The sequence below is a fragment of the Cebus imitator genome, unplaced genomic scaffold, assembly GCF_001604975.1.
Source record: "Cebus imitator isolate Cc_AM_T3 unplaced genomic scaffold, Cebus_imitator-1.0 Scaffold184, whole genome shotgun sequence".
Taxonomy (NCBI): Eukaryota; Metazoa; Chordata; class Mammalia; order Primates; family Cebidae; genus Cebus; species Cebus imitator.
The window spans coordinates 2,259,353-2,277,666 of NW_016107499.1; positions in this window are offsets into that span (position 1 = coordinate 2,259,353).

The window sequence follows — 18,314 nt, forward strand, 5'->3', positions numbered from 1 at the left end:
GGCTCACTGCAACCTCCGCCTCCTGGGTTCAAGCAATTCTCCTGCCTCAGCCTCCCTAGTAGCTGGAGCTACAGGCACGTGCTACCACGCCCAGCTAATTTTTTTTTTTGTATTTTAGTAGAGATGGGGTTCCACCATGTTGGCCAGGATGGTCTTGATCTCCCGACCTTGTGATTCGCCCTCCTCAGCCTCCCAAAGTGCTGAGATTACAGACGTGAGCCACCACGCTCGGCCTGCACGGGCTTTTCTAAACAAAGGGAGCTCACCTGGACAGTCTACCTTCCCAATCAGGAAAGTTAAACTAAGACCTCTAAACTCCTGGATGGAGACATGAAAGAAGGCAGGTCGGGCCTGTGGCTGGGAAGTTCTTGCCTTTGAAACCACGCCCCTTGTCGACCTGAGGAGAGAATATGTTTCCTCAATAAGTATTTAAAAGAAATTCTGGTCTTCATTACCCACATCTCACCTCCGAGGAAATGCTAATGAAAATAACTACTATGTTTATATAAATGCATTAAGTCTGTAGTAGTTTTTCTCTGATGCATTTTAAAGGGCACTGTAAAGACTTTACATTAAAAAAATTTGGCAAACATTTGTTGTTCTTTAAACCTTCTCAATGTAATAATGTATCTGAGAATACTGGTTTCACTAATGATCTATTTGACAGGCGCCCTTTATTTCTTTGTTTTTCTTATATATTGTAAATTAGCATTTTGTTTATTAACTATAATATTCATATATCTGTATAAAAAAAAGTTAGCTATTATAACAGGAGCCTGTATTGAATTGTAGAATTTTTTCTTTTAGTTATCTCTAAAATAATAAATCTAATAATTAATCATTATTTATTTTATTACCATTATGGGATGTTTACTTCTTTTTTTTACCAAAATATGAAATGAAAACATTAACAATTCCAATAACATTGTAATGTAAAATTATTGTGCTTGCAAATTGGACTCTGAGAAAAAAATACTGTTTTACAGATGAGATTTATTTCTTTTATTTATCACAAAGAATTAGCTCTTATTGTATTGGATACCTGACCAGAAAATGACCAACTATATTGGAGTAGGCAGAGATAAAAGATTCAGCATTCACAGAAAAATGGGTAGACACTATAAAATTTGGCACCTTCTCAGCACATCAGAACTTACAATCTCAGTGTCATTTGAAACAATTCTTTTAGTATAATGTTAATCTCACTTTTCGTCTTATAAGAATTATGTTAACAGATTTTATAGTCATCAAGATCAATAGTAGAAAATTCATCAAACTAGATATGCAATTTTTAAAAAGCACATGAAAAAATGCAATCCAAAATGGTGTACAGAGAAACTTTGAGCTGACTAAAGTCACACATAAGAATATAATCAATGTGGATGTGTCATAAATTGGAAATTTTTTTGAAGTTGGTTGGTAAGACCATGGATGATGTTTTCCTTTTCTTGGGATTTCAAAATTGCTTTAGATGAATGATTGTTCTGTCTCCCATCTATACCTTCTCCTAAGGAGAAAGTATTGGTCCTTTTTCAGCATTGTATGCTGGGTGAACAAGTTTGGAGAGGTAGGTGGGAAACTTAATTTTAGTCTATATGTCTTTGTACCAAAGAAAGCCATAAGACCTGATGGAGAAAGTTTTACGTCACCCAGAGATCCTAGACTTTGAGCAGCATGCAGTGACTGAATGGGACACTCTGTCTCCCAGGAGGAGGAGTAAGTGTGCTAAATATTTGGGAAGAAAAGTAAAAGTATATTAGGTAAGGGGAAGAGCAGTCTGTGCCAAGGGAGCAAGAATACAAAAATTCTTACTTTATGCAAAATATGATATCTTATTTTCCAAAATCACTACCAAAAATTCAAACTATGAGCCAACTGACCACACAGTCATCTTATTGAGGAAGGATAGTGTTCCGGAAATACCAAGAACTCTGAGACTGAGAATTTTCTAAGTAACTGTCATCATGGAGGATCTAGGTAAAGGAAGATAAATCAAGGCCATCACAGGACTAGGCAACATAATATTTTTTAAAGAGCAAGTAGAGATAATAAGGCACTATAAGCAGCATTTTAAAAAATCAGGCCTTTGTGTATTAACCTGTATAAAAACATTTTTCTTAATGCAGAGGAAATATTTTGCAGTTAGCTGCTTAGGACAACCATAAAACCAAAAGAAAGAATATAGTATAAAACATCTGAAAATAGCCTATTAACTCAAATGAAAAATAGTTTACCAATTCCTCTGGAAAAAATGAGAGGTAAATGGATACAATTCTTATACCATTTTATAATTAGACACATATAGAAATTAACTGTTACACGATGAAAAATATATGGTTTGGTGTTGTATGATTACATCATGAGAGAAAAAGATGATATTAGGAAATTCTATTAAGTATACATCACTATAGTTTTAAACTTCAAAGAGAACTTGAATTAAATAGGAAGGAGAAAAAATCGTCTAGATCTATGGATATGTGAAGAAAAAGTAGCATATTGCAAGTATAAGAAACTTTTATGAAGCAATGATTAGATTTTCTCAACAGCTATCAAGGTTTAATATTCTGGTTCAGCAAAGGTCTTTCTTTTGACTTGTCTCTAAAAAACAAAGAGTTTAGTATAGGAATTATTTGGTTCTCAGAATCAAATAGACTGGATATAGACTGTTGCGAGTCTTAATAGAGTTGACACGGGATACCTGGGTCTAATCAGAGCATTCTGTTTCCAAAAGGATAGAATAGGGCTGATCAGTGTTTCAATGACAGCAATTTAGTAGTCTAGCAGGCTAACCTACAAGAGTGGTTGAAGAAAATGGAAGCTTTGATAAAGGTTTTACATAAAGACCTTTTATTTTGGCTCTCTAGGAGCTAAAAACTGTTGGATTTTAAAACGGGTGTGTGGACTCTGTCCCTGACAAAGTGAAGACTAGTCATTGAGCCTCCAGCATTTAACATTAAGGAGAGCAACACAGGTTGGTGGGAATGAGTGCTCAGGGACTTTTGAAGTGAAAATTGGCTGGTAAATAACATTTCCTATGTAAGTAAGCCACTAAAAGGCATTGAGGGAAGTTTCAGTTCATACCTATTGAATTAATAATGTTTTCCATATAATGTTACCTCTCCTACTCCAGTATGGAAACAATCTACCCATTTTCTGTTTTTCCAGAGGCAATACAAATACTGCTGGATCCAGCAAAAAAAAATTTGGGTTTGAGTCAGGTTTCCTCTGCTTGTGATACCTATTCAGAATTTATTGCAATAATGTATTCTTACTATAAAAATACCAGTAGTTTACCTTATGTCAAATGCTTGAAATGCCTGAAATACAGTGATTTAGTGATCCCTTGTAGCATCATTTATTAAGCGCCCACTGTGAGCTTAGAACTGTTCAAGATTGGTGGCAACACCATTTATTAACAAGACAGCCTTTCCTTATGAAGCTTATATTCTCTGTTCATCAAGGAACTAGTGGCATATTAAGGAAAAGAGGCTGATAAACAGAAATGCAAAGAAGAAGAGCCACAAAAAGAAGTAATACATATATCCAAAAACTAAGATATCTGACTATAATACAATTCTCTATTTTCCAAAAAAGAAAAGGCAACAAAAATACTTTTGTCTACCTTAGATAAAATGAATTAGATAAATGCATATTTCTAATATATAATTAATTGATTACATGAACACAAGTAAAATAGCACTATATCAAATAAGATATTAATATAAAGTTATGGCTTTTTTCCCTACTTGTATTTTATGAAGCATTTTCCTTAAATCTTTCATGGGCACCCTAGACATCACTATCCAGTCATCACAGCAGCCACTTCATGAATCATCTAACAGTTTTCTAAAGAACATCATCTTCACATCTGTCTGTTTTTTGAAAAACAGCATTTTTTAAAAGCCTATATGATGCTGTCACTGGAAATTTTACCCCAAGCCATCACATTAGTAGTGCTGTTTTTTCTCACTTGCTTATTTCCGAGGCATAAGTTTTGCCTTTGGAAGACGTCTATCTATGACTTTTCAAAAGAGATCTTCAAATTGGTTGTTTTATTAGTATCCACCACTGGTAGTTGAGATGTCCTAAATTTAAAAATAACTACTAATCTATCATAAATTTTTCCTTTTTTTTAAAAAAAAAAAACCCATTACTGACCTATAAAAGCATCCAAAGTGAGAAATAACTATAGTTGTTTTAGAGAAATATTTCTTTCTCAAAATTATTTGCTGCTTTTCCAAAATGGTAGTTGAATAAATAGAAAACTAGAAATAAGTTTTGTGGTACAAGTAATTCAAATATAAGATAATTTCTCTAGTTTTATAAAATAGTACCATGTTATGTGGACCTACAGGGTATACAGTGAGGGACCATCTAGGAATAACTATTTCAGTCTGACATGCTGTACAGAGATGGCAATTTTGGACTTGGATCTCGAGGAATGAATATGGTAAATCCAGCCTGTGGGAAAATCTGCTCAGAGACATGATGTACAATCAGATCACAAAACAACAGATAGGCCTATAAGGATGAGATCTCATCTTCCAGTGGAGGGAAGGAACTGCAGAGGAGAAGTAGAATGGAATGGGAGGCAACTCAAAGACAGTTTAGTATGTCATGAAAAGTAGTTTTCCTTCATTGGCACACAAGAAAAAGTCTCTAAAGAATTTATGTAGAGAAAAGTAGTATGATTAGACCTGGCTGATATGTGGAAAGAAGGGGGAAGATATTTCAAATTGGAGGTGTAAAAGCAACTAGAAATAACCCAGATGAAAGATTATAAAGGGAATCAGACGATGACAGTAGGCCTAAGGAATGGGGAAAAGATTGTGAATATATTCAGAGTATTCTGTGGTTAGGAATATGAAGCCCATATGGTATAAGGGATATTGAGGTAGAGATATAAGGAATACCTTAGCTTCAACTGACTTCAATTTGGGTTTTTTGTGTGTTTTTATTTTCTTGTAATCTGTAAAATGGTAATATTAATGTTGACTTCACAAAGTTTAGGGAAAATCAGATAAGACTGAGGCAGTGTGTGGTGAAAAAATCTAGGAATATGCCTAGGACACGGTGGTCATCCAATAACTGTTAGCTTCTTAAAAGAATTTCATTTTTCTTTTCTTTTTTTTTTTTTTTCTTTTTGAGACAGCGTCTGTCACCCAGGCTGGAGAGCAGTGGGGAGATCTTGGGATCTCGGCTCACTGAAACCTGCGTCGCCTCCTGGGTTCAAATGATTCTTCTGCCTCCACCTCCCAAGTAGCTAGGATTACAGGTGTTAGCATGCCCAGCTAGGTTTTGTATTTTTTTCTTTTTTTTACAGATGATAAAACTGAGATAATCTTCAAGTAACACGAACAAAGACCATAAAACTGCAATGTGGAGAAGCCATGCTAAGACTATCTTGCTACCCAGGATCCCGGCTGGGACTAACCCGAATCCAACGGCCTTATTCTTAATAATTAATAAATATATTTATTCAGATGCTCAAAAGTTTAGTGGTCATTGCTGCCTTTTTAACATTTATTTAGTGCTTACTTTTGTAATCTCTTCTATCTTATGGAAAAAGAAGCTGAAAAAACTACTATAATTGTTTTCATGTTAGCTAATATATACTCTTCCTTATATTTTTATTCATCATACTATTTTACTTAAGACCATGTAAAATTATATGTCTAAATAATTTCATTATAGTTTAAAAACCTATAAATATTTCAAGTGGTCTTAATTGAAATTTTGAATTGTTATATGAATTTATCATTTTTTTAAATCAGTGTATGACTTTTCACAGGCTCAATTATTGTCTATAATCATTTGCTGACTTTAAAAAACTGTTTTCAAAACCTCAGAAATGCTGATTGTCACAAATAATATTTGTCCTACACTTTATTCCTGCATCTGTTCTCACTTTCTATACCACAGGAAGCAGATGTCATGAACAAAGAAAATTGATGGCAATCAAAGTTCTACCAATGTTCTATGCTAGACATCAAACTCCTGGCATCTCTGAACATGACCTTGTCATCTATAGAGGTACTTTATTTTTACCTCACTCAAGAGTCATGAAAATTAAAGTAAGGCACCTTAGCTGAACCAAGTTTGCTTTGTCTTCAGTTGGCTGAGTCAAATTTGGCATTAAGTACAGCGAAATAACGTAAGAATAATTGACTGTCCTAACCTCTCTGAATTTAAAATAAACTTTCTTATATGACACTTTAAGATAAACAAGTGCTTTCCAAAATACAAAGGCATTTTTAAACAAGTGTAACCAGCAAATTAGATAATATTATATGGCATATAATTTGAATTAATAATTCTTATATTAATAATTTGAATATAATTATTGTATTCAAAATCATTTATCCAGTGCCTACTGTTTTTTGAACTCCAGTAAAAGGGAAGAAAAAGTGCCAGTCTTATGGCTACTTTTATTTACTATTTTTCTACTTATTGTTTTCTCCACTTGATTATATGCTCCACAAAGTCAGAGACCCTTTGTTTCATTGTTACATTTTCAAAGCCAAGAATCTATTATGTCTGGGGTATAGTATGCATTTAATATTGTTTTATTCTTTGAGTAAAAGAATTTAAAATTGCCCTGTCATTACGGCTTATCTTTCTTTACCACCAGGTTCAAATGTCCAAAACAAAATCTTTGTGTCATAAGAACTTAAACCTGTATCACAATAAAATGACTACTCCAATTAATGGAGCTGTTCACTAACAGAAAATTGATTAATTGCCAGCCTTTAAGACTTAAAAAAAAATACCTTTTACATTTGCCTTATAAGCAATTATTATTTCAAGTAGTAATGGAGAATGATAATGTAGAGGACTGAAAGTGTTTAAAAAATTTAAGAAGGAGGTCTTGAAATACCAATCCTAATTTAAAATGAATTAGATTCTGAGAGAATGTAGCAAACCATGCATTTGAAATTTAATCGATAATTTTATATGTCTTTAATAAAGGCTGATGCTTGCTTTGAAGCATTAAGATAGTAACCTAATGTAATGAATACAAATAACAATAATGTACCTAAATTTGGGGGTAATAAAAGAAAAAAATGTATAGCTTTTCTAAAGAAAAAATAAACAATTCTAGTTGTTGAATCATGATTATATTTGTGCATCTTATTCAGTAAAGAAAGTTATTAGCATTATACTGAAATCAGCATGTTTAACTTCCAGCTCTACTCAAATGTATATGAAGGTTTTTGTAAATTTACAACCCTAAGTAAAATTTCTTTAAGTAAGTTATTGAAACTTATTTTTTTATTAGCTGTTTTGGGGTAGGATTTTTTCAAATCTAATAGCTAGTTACTCTATACTTTTAAATTTCTGGTATGAATTTTGAAAAAGAAGAGAGAAAACTTATAAATAAAGTTAACCATCCTTCTGATTACAATTCTTGAAATGTCTTCATATTCTGCAAATTAATATATACTACTAACTGTTAACAGGTACAATTCTCACTACATAATTTCTTATGTTTATAACATAAACCCCATAAATAGTATTAAACTTGTAATCTTCTGGTCATACCATACTATTATATGATGTGCATGTTCTCTCTCTATATATATGTATATGTGTGTGTCTGTGTGTGTGTGTGTGTGTGTGTGTGTGTGTGTGCGTGTGTGTAATTAATCAACATCTTGTTTGGCCTTTAAATACTGAGGTATCAGTTTTGCCTTAGTGCTACACAGTAGAGGTGGCTTTCCTGACACACTCAACTGACTGGGGGACCCCCTTTCCCCTAAGCTTACATTATACTTTGCGCATAGCTCCACTAATTTTTTTGTAATATATTTTGTAAATTTTTGTAATATATTTGACTATGAATGCCTTTAATTCCCCCATTCTCTGTCTGCAATGATGCCTTTTGAAATCATTCCACCAGGTAACTGATCCTGGTAAACCAATAGACTCAATGAAACACTGACGCATAATCTTATCTTCAAGAATATGTATTTTGGTCAGTTTGATGTGAAGAGCGGAGTGTTTACCTTGTAAATTACAAATCAATGTTATAATGCAGAAAATAAGCCATGATTACACAGAGGAGCCAACTTATAAAGATTTAAAAGAAAAAAACTTAACTTCAGAGAGCAAAATTTATTTGCAATGTGTTGCCCACACAAGTGGTAAGTCCTTGAAGATTGTATCTTTAAATATTTGTGACTTTACAATCAAGTATTGTACCCAGGTAAATATTAAATTTAAATTATCTTTCATATCATATCTGAACTAAAATTTAGTGATAAAGTTTTTGAGTTAATTTAATAATTTTCATTTACATATGGTAATACATTCATTTTGGAAAATTCAAAACAATGTGGATCTTAATTTTTTAATCTTCAGCAGACAGTTAATCCACACACACAAAGATCAATTAAAAAAAATACAAGAAAAAATCATGCAAATTTACAAGAGATGAAATCATAGTATCCCTGCAAGAAAAAAAAAAGTGTTATAGTCTGAGTGCCCCTGGAAATTCCCTGTTAAGATATTCAAACTGACAGTCTTTGTTAGTTTGAATTTTTATATGCTTAGCTTTCTAATACAAAAAAAAAAAAAAAAGGCAACTTACTAACTCATTTTCCTCAGAGAAAAAGCATCCATTATTCTTGGCGATGTTAGCTTCTGCTATTTGACTCTATGGTATTTTTTTATTTCTTCAGATTTTGTTTCAGTAAAATTCTCAGAAATAATGTTACAAATATAAAAACAAACGCACCAATAATGTAAAATATCCTACATTCAAAGAAAGCTTTTATCCTAGTAGAATATAAAAATTTTTGAATGAAAAGATATAACAGCGAAGACATGTCAGCAACATACGGAAGATGGAAAACCATTCGTCTTGTGGTAACTGACATACCAGCTTACATATATCTACCAGTTGTGGGGGAAGTACCAATGAGAATGCATCAGTTGGAATCACAGAAATCCAGCAGGACTTAGTAATTGTAGCACCTATTCCCCTGAAGTCAGAGGTATGGAACAGACTAAAAATGAGTGCATCTTCAGTAGTTAAAGTAAGGAGAAAAATTTTTCTCTCAGACTTAACAGTCAGATGCTTATGATCATATGTTTTGTTTCTTTTGTTTCTCAATGAAACAAAAGATGTGATCAAAACACATCTTTTGTTTCATTGAGAAACAAAAGAAAAGAGATTCTACACCTCATGGTAGCAGATAAAAGATAAGAATACAGGTGAATATCATAAGAAAAATGAAAACGTGAAGATCTACATACTGAATTATAATATCTAAAGCTGCTTCAGATTATGGATCACAAATTCATAGACACAAACATTTTGACATTTCCCTAATAGACAAAAAAAATTCTCTAAAAGTCATTTGGCCAAAAAAAGAAAAGGCATGGACTTATGAATGCAAATGATCTGACATAAAAGTCAGTGTCCTGTTTATGAGTCGGGGTGGCTTTAGAGGTGCAGTCACATAGGACCCTAATCTCAGAAGGACCCAGCACTTGGATTTATGTGATGCTGATACCATTTTGATATTTTAAATAATTTTATCATTGAACGTGCTTCCTAAGTGAAATCCAATGGGCCAATGGCATATGTGTATGAACGGAGGATATGCACCACATAAACACATCTGGTAGTCTTTGTCAACCCATTTTTCAACCCATTGATAGCTTTCGTGATGCAACAAGAACATTAAATGCCAGATGATCCACAATGCACAATAGTTCATCAAGTGAATACAAAACAAGCATGCTATATCTATGACTGGATAAATGGGACACTGATATCCATCCAAAAGTCATGTTTTCTGTTAGAATAATAATAAAATTTGCTTCAAATATGTGTAAAAAGAAGGCAGCTGCATTTAAAAAAAAAACACAAATCCAAGAGGAGACTACCATATCATTTGGTATTCATGTCGCTTCCCAAGTCAACCACTTAAACAAATTTTTTTTCATGAAAGGACAAAAAATAGGGCAATTCATACTATTTTTCATTCAGTCTTCTCGGCTCATCAGTGAGCCAAAGTTACAGTGTGTTGGTAGAATGTGTGCAGACTAATAAATAAAATAAATACCGTTTAGATGGTGTTTGTGCAGTTTTTTCCCGTTTGGGGTAAGAAAGAAATATATGTGCATGCACAAGCTATGAAATAAAAATTGTGTGATTTCAGTGATTCTTCAACTGAATTAAATACTCTCTCATTTAGAACTTGGCCTTGCACTATATAAAAATGAACAGTTTACACATGCTAATAATTTAAAATTTTAATTGTTCTTTATTTAAGACATTACATAGCAAACAAGAAAACCATGGCAAGCCAAGAGAGAGAAATTCCAGTGGAGTGGAAAAGTTTTATATTACTTTTTATAGCATTTCTTAAAAACTTTTATTTTAGATCCAGGGGGTACATGGGCAGGTTTGTTATATAGCTATATTGTGTGATGCTAAGGTTTGGGGAATAAATGATCTTGTCATCTAGGTACTGAGCATTGTACCTAATAGAAGTCCTTCAACCCTTGGCCCTCTTCAGCACTCCCCCTTCTAGTAGTCCCCAGTGTCTATTATTGCCATTTTTGTGTACATGAGTACCCAACATTGAACTCTCATTTATAACAGAACATGTGATATTACAGTTTCTGTTCCTGTGTTACTTTGCATAGGATAATGGTTTCCAGCTGCATCCATGTTGCTGCAAAGGACATGGTTTCATTCTTTAATGGCTTCATATTAATCGTATTACATGGCATATATGTACCACATTCTCTTTATTCAATCCACGATTGATGGGCACCTAGGTTGATTCCATATCTTTGCTATTGTGAGTAGTGCTATGATAAACATGTGAGTGCATGTGTCTCTGTGATAGAAGGATTTGTTTTCTTTTGGATATATATACCCAATAACTGCATTGCTGGGTCCAATGGCAGTTCTGTCTTAAGTTATTTGAGAAACCTACAAACTGCTTTACACAATGGCTGAACTAATTTACATTCCCACCAACAGTGTATAAGCATTCCCTTTTCTCCAGCCTCACCAGAATGTGTTTCTCAACTTTTAATAATAGCCATTCTGACTAGTGTGAGATGTTATCTAACATGGCTATTGTTTGCATTTCTCAATATCTAGTGATATTGAGTATTTTTTTTTCATATATTTGTTGGCCACTTGTTTGTTGTCCGTCTTTGTCCTTTTTTACAATTGTTAGCTTATGTCTTCTTTTGAGAAGAGTCTGTCCATGTCTTCTGACCATTTTTTAATGGAGTTATTTGTTTTTTCTTGTTGATTTAAGTTCCTTATAGATTCTGGATATTTGACTTTCATTAGATGCATAGTTTGCAATTGTTTTCTCCCATTCTGTAACTTGTCTGTTTACTCTGTTGCTAGATTCTTTTGCTCTGCAAAAGCTTTCAGATTAATTAGTTCCCCATTTCAATTTTTGTTTTTGTTGCAATTGCTTTTGAGGACTTAGTCATAAATTCTTTCCCAACCTGATGTCCAGAATGGTATTTCCTAGGGTTTCTTCTAGGATTCTTATAGTTTGAGGCCTTACATCTAAATATTTAATCCACCTTGAGTTAATTTTTATACATAGTAAAATGTAGAAGTCCAGTTTCAGTCTTCTGCATATGTCTAGCCAGCTATTCCAACACAATTTTTAGAAGACATAGTCCTCTCCCAAAAATTGCTTATTTTTGTCAACCTGGTCAAATATTAGATGGTAATAGGTGTGTGGCTTTATTTCTGGGTTTTCTCTTCTATTCCATTAGTCTATATTTCTGCTTTTATACCAGTACCATGCTGTTTTGTTTACTATAGTTTTATAGTATAGCTTTATGATATAGGTAATATGATGCCTCCAACTTTGTTCATTTTGTTTAGGATTGCTTTGGCTATTATTCAGGCTCCTTCTTAGTTCCATATGAATTTTAGAGCAGTGTTTTTCCAATTCTATAGGAAATGACGTTGGTAGTTTGATAGGAATAGCACTGAATCTATAGAATGTTATAGGCAGTATGGCCATTTTAATGATATTGGTTCCATTCAATCCATGAGCATAGAATATTTTTCTGTTTGTTTGTGTCATCTATAAATTCTTTATGCAATCTTTTCTAGCTCTTTTTGTATAGATAATTTACCTCCTTGTTTGAATGCATTCTTGGATATTTTAGTTTTTCTGGCTATTGTAAACGAGATTTTCTTTTAGATTTGGCTCTCAACTTGGATGTTATTTGTGTATAGAAATATTATTGGTTTTTGTACATTGGTTTTGTGTCCTGGAACTTTGCTGACATTGTTTATAAGTTCCAGGAGCCTTTTGGTGGCGTCTTTAGAGTTTTTGCAACAAAGAATCATAGCATCTGTGAAGAGAGATCATTTGATTTCTTTTCTTATTATAATGCTTCTTGTTTCTTTCTCTGTTTTCATTTATTTCAAATAATTTCTTGATTTCTGCCTTAATCATTGTTTATCCAAAAGTCATTCAGGAGCAGTTTGTTTAATTTCCACATAATTGCGTGGTTTTAAAAGATGTTATTGATACTGATTTCTATTTTTATTCCACTATGATCTGAGAGTATGGTTGGTGTAATTTTTGTATTTTGTAATTATTGAGGCCTGCCTTATGCCCTAGCATGTGGTCAATCTTCGAGTATGTTCCTGTGCAGATGAGTAGAATGTAAATTTTGTGGATGATGGGTAGAGTATTCTGTAGGTTCCAACTGGTCAAGTATCAAATTTAAGTCCTGGACATAGTCATAAATTAGTCATAACAATTTCTTTGTTAGTTTTCTGTCTTGATCATCCATCTAATCCTGTCAGCATTGTGTTGCAGACTACCACTATTATTATGTGGCTGTCTGAGTCTTTTTGTAACCCTAGAAGTACTTATTAATTTGGGTGCTCCAGTGTTGGGTGTGTATATATTTAGGACAGTTAAGTCTTCTAGCAGAGTTGAACCTTTTATCATTATATAATGTCCTTCTTGACCCTTTTTTAACTGTTGTTGGCTTAAAGTCTGTTTCATCTGACATAAGGGAATGACTTCTGCTCTTTTTTTTCCCCCCATTTTCATAGTAGATTTTTCCCTAATCTTTTACTTTTAGTCTATGGTTTTATTCCATGTGAGTTGAGTCTCTTGAAGACAACAGACAGATGAATCTTGTTTTTTAATCTAACTCCCCACTCTGTGCCTTTTACGTGGGGCATTTAGACCATTTATATTCAAGTTTAATGCTGATTTGTGAGGTTTTGATTCTATCATGACATCGTTAGCTGGTTTCTTTGTAGTTACTATTTCTAGGGTCTGTGGGCTATGTACTTAAGTGTGTTTTTGGGGTAGCAGATATTGTTCTTTTGTTTCCATGTTTAGAACTCTCCTAAGAATCTCTTCTAAGTCTGGTCTAGTGGTAATAAATCCCCCACTTGTCTTTAATATATTTTCTTTAGCATTGACTTTGGACCGTTTGGTGACTATATGCCTCGGTGATATCCATTTTGTATATTTTCTCCCAGGTGTTTTCTGGATTTCTTGTATCTAAATGTCACCATCTCTTACAATATCACAGCATTTTTCTCAAATTATTCTATCAAATATATTTCCCATGATGGACCCAGCAAGTTCACCTACAAGTCCTCCAATGTCAGGCACAAGCATCATGCTGAGGGAGAATCCAGTAGGCAGCCACCAAATGCCCAGAAGTGTGCTTAAGTGTGAATCTGAGAACCCTTCTCAGTTCCAATTTACCAGAAAATGGGAAGCAGCCTAAACTCCTAATTGAGGTGTGTGGGTGCTACTGATACCTGGAGATCTGCCTGGGTGTAGAGCAGAGAGGACTCCACTGTACTGCAGTCTATATCCATGAAGGGTGGAGTTGCTCATGCTGCTGGTCCAGGCTGACAGATACTCAAAATGTCTGGATTTCTGCCTTTGTGTGAAGTAAAGGGGGCCTTGCTCTACCACAATATCATGTGAGCAGGCCTAGCTACCCAGCAGTGACACAAACAGACCAGTTCCTTGTCACCATGCTGATCCTGGTTTAAAGTCTCACTGCTCAGGTAAACTGCAGCTTTAGTTGCTTTCCTTCTCCTCCTGTCTTGTGACAGAGGAGAGCACAATTCCAGCACCTACTGCTAAGGCACTTTCCACAGTTCCTGCTGTAGAGGCCCTTCCCTCCCTCCAGAGCAGGCCCTCCAATATCTGGCCAGATAATATAATGCCTGCATACCCATGCTGCTGGTTGCCAAAGTGGCTGAATTTTTAATATGCCTAGACTAAAAATGGTGTCTTGCTCTCTGTCCTAGGTCTGGGAAAATGTCTACAGCTTTTCCAGGTGTCTTTGCCTCACAGCAACTCCAAGCCTCTCCACTAGTTAGCTCCAGTACATAGAAAAAGCAAAGTGCTCTCCTTTGGCCAGGTTGCTGGGATTCCAGTGAAAAGGTGAGTCATGGAGGGAGAATCTCTGCCTCTCTCCTGTATGGGGGCCACACTATCTTTTATTCCGTAGATGCCATCATGGATACAGTTTGCTGGTATTCTCCTCCCCAACATCTAGAATGTTCTTCATGATTCTGGCAGATTCATGTTTTCCTTCTTCAATTAAAGCTCATGGAATTGATCTTTATGCACTATTTTGCTATTTCAAAGTGGTTGAGGTACACTAAAAGTCTCTAATACACCATCTTGGGGAAAAATATTATAGTATTTTTAAATGCTTTATGGGTAAAGGGCCCATAATTGAATTTTTTACTGGAACCTGGAAACTATATAAGGACAGCTGCTGGGAAGTGTAAATGCATAAAGCATTAGTAAAATTCTTAGTGTTTCCATTATATTTCTTTAGCTAATGGCCTCTTCCTTTAGTAATTTCCTATGATGGTGAAAATATGCATTGTTTTAAATACTAAGAGAGTCACAGTATAAGAATATCTTGTGAAAAAAATGTTCAGTTCATCCTCCCTAAGAAAAATCACATAATTTCTTTGGCATTTTATATAATTTTAGTTTTCATTTCATTAATGCCAATGCCGTCATAAAAATTCTAAAATTATTTGCTAAAGACAAATGTGTAATTCTGATAAGGATTATAAAGATGAACAGAAAAGGGCAATTAACTAGAGAGCTAAGAAAAGTATTGGTAATGGTATCAAAACTCATGAAAATTGGCTTAAAATGTTTTGGATACATTACTTAAAATAAATGCTCAAAATTAATCATTTTTGAAAGGAATGTTATTTTTATATGCCCTTCTTACTATCTTATATAGGGATAGTAAAATTTGCCTGTGTACACAAAAATCACATGCTTAGACATCATTTATGTCTGGAAGATTACTCAGTGTTTTGCAAGGCTCCTTAAAAAGTGGGTGTTTACTCATGAACAAGTTGTGTCTGGCATGGAATTCCTTTAGAAATGAATTAAATGAATTAGGGAGAAAATGGCCCCAGGAAAGACTGTAAATATGTTGCCAAAAAAAAAAAAAAAAAAGTGTAATAGGTGTGTCTCCATACAAAACACAAAACCAAAATTTAAAAAGCATTGTTTGATATATCTTTGTGATCCAGGTATATGGAAAATTAAATTATTTTCACGTTAAGAAAACACTGTGGGGGTTGAGGGATCCTATCACAAAAGAAATGTGAATATTGCTTCTATTCATAATGTCCCGAAAGACCTTAGCAATAGCTTATCCTTGATGGCTGGAATAAGGTGGGATCTTACAGGATAATTTAGATTTCTGATAACTTTTATAAAAAACAGAAACAGAAACTTATGTAAAATATCCCATAGACATATATAAACATCTCATATAAATATCCCATATTTATATATTAGAGAGATCTATCTGCACACTCTTAAAGAAAATAAATTTTACCTCATTTTCAAGTTTCTAGGATTTAATTAAAAGCTAAAGTAAAATACTGCCTGCCTTGTTGGAATATAAAAATGTGACTATCCAAGATACAGAAAGAAATATTGCTGTTACTTTTATACAGGATAATATTAGTTATATGATTATGCTTTTAACAGATAAATGGTGTCTCCCTTCTGCAAAATATTCAGAAATTTCAGGGAAAAATTATTATATACTGTGTCTGTGTTAATATCTTTAAAAACTATTTCTTATCTAGCTATATTTAAGTTTAGAAATGCTTTTTTGAAAGTGTTAAATAAAACTTAAGACAGAAAGTACATTTGTTTTTGTCAATCCAATACATAAAGGTCTATTCTAGGCAAAGTTAGTGAACTGACAAGGTGCTGCATCTAGTAAAGTTAATTAGGTTTGGCAATTTCCATTTGCTATTAGATTTAGCAATTCCTATCTCAACAAGAGAAATAATTCTAACATATGTTCATAAATTCTCCCTGATAAAGCTTTTTTTATCTCTTATAAATAAGAAACAATTACTTCATATAGACAACACACATCTTCTGTAACTAGAAAAGAATCATTTAATTTTGATAGCACTGTGAGCCAATTTAATAGCAGACATGTCTATGAAATGCATAAATACAGACAGTTTTCAAAAATCTTTTCATATCATTACATTAACTATATTACAGATATTTCAATAGCATTTAAAATTGTTTCACTTTTTTACTATGATTTTACATTTTTTACCTCTTTTTTTGTCTAAACGAATAATCTCTAAAGCAGTCAATGTGTGGAATATAAATGACAAAGTTTCATACATTAAAGATTATAGCACTGGAATTTTTCTAATTCATAATTGGAGCAGTGGTCCTGCCTCTGGCCAACATGGAGGTACCTGGTATAGGGAAAAAATTGTTAAGTAGAGAGATTAAATAGTTTTCCTACTTTAACAGTCATTTCCTCTTATTTTTACTTATCTTTAAATAAATAATATTTAACAATGTGATGTTTGACACTGAATGCAAAACAAATAATTTCTTGGAGCTATTTTAGAAATTCTATACCATCCTTTGCCTCATTACCCTAGGTAACTGAGAATTATCTGGCTTATAAAAGATTCCAACATAGATTAATAAAATCAATGTCAAAAATAACTTTATATTAAGAAATTTTAATAATAAAAATTGATGAGTATATCATATTTTCATCTATTTTGGAGCTCAGATTTACAAAAAAAGAATAAAATGTCTCATGATCATTCTTTGGTTTATAACCAGTATTTAATTAACATGAAATATAATGTGATAATTAAGTAGATAAAATGTCATCATACACATAGATACACACCATCAAGATTGCATTGCTTTTTGAAAATTATGAATGAGAGAAGTACAAATATCTGAATTAACTAGATTGAAAATACAAGTCAGTACAATTTTGAACATCCATGCAGTCAGAAATGTAAATTCTGAAACTAAACATAGTAAAATATGTGTCTTTACTGGGAAATAACCAAATGAGTTAAGAAAATGAGAAAACATTAATGAAAATACAGTTTAAGTATTGGGACCTGAAGACCTGCTTTTCATACCACCTCCTTCATAGATTATGCAAAATTACAGAACCTAATTTGTTTTTCAAATTTTTATATATGGTAAGGCATGAAAATGATATTTTTAATATGTCTTATGGAAATTAAAAGAAGAAAGTTTAACAAATGCAATATCACTAACTATAAAGATAAAAATATTAAGGAAGCTTTAATATATAACATATTTTCTAATATGCCAAATTTTATATATGTATATGATTTAATTTAATTCAAAGCTAAAGTTATATGTACATGGAGAGAAAAAGGCAGAGAGAGAATGTAATTACATATAAAAATCTTATAAGTGGTGGTGAAGCACATATATATATATATAAGTTTGTCATCACATTGTCCATGTATTGTTTTGTGTGTTTTAAAGAATTTGTATGTATTTGTCAGGAAGAGGAGGGTGTTACATATTTTTAGAAAGCTATACGAGCAATATACTCAGGCTACCAAAAGGCCGGAACAGTTTGGCTCTGGACTGGAAGTTTAGGTGGAACTCAAGGCTGTTTGGGAATCCTTACCTTCTTTTGAGTGTTTTCATTTATAGCAAACAGACATAAGCTTTTCAACAGTAGCTGGTTCCAAATTAAGTTTGCTATGAGATTCCAAAGATTTTCTTCAATTTAGTTCATTAAAATTATTTTTAAAAATCAACTATTAAAGCCGGGCGCGGTGGCTCAAGCCTGTAATCCCAGCACTTTGGGAGGCCGAGGCGGGTGGATCACAACGTCAAGAGATCGAGACCATCCTGGTCAACATGGTGAAACCCCATCTCTACTAAAAGTACAAAAAATTAGCTGGGCATGGTGGCGCGTGCCTGTAATCCCAGCTACTCAGGAGGCTGAGG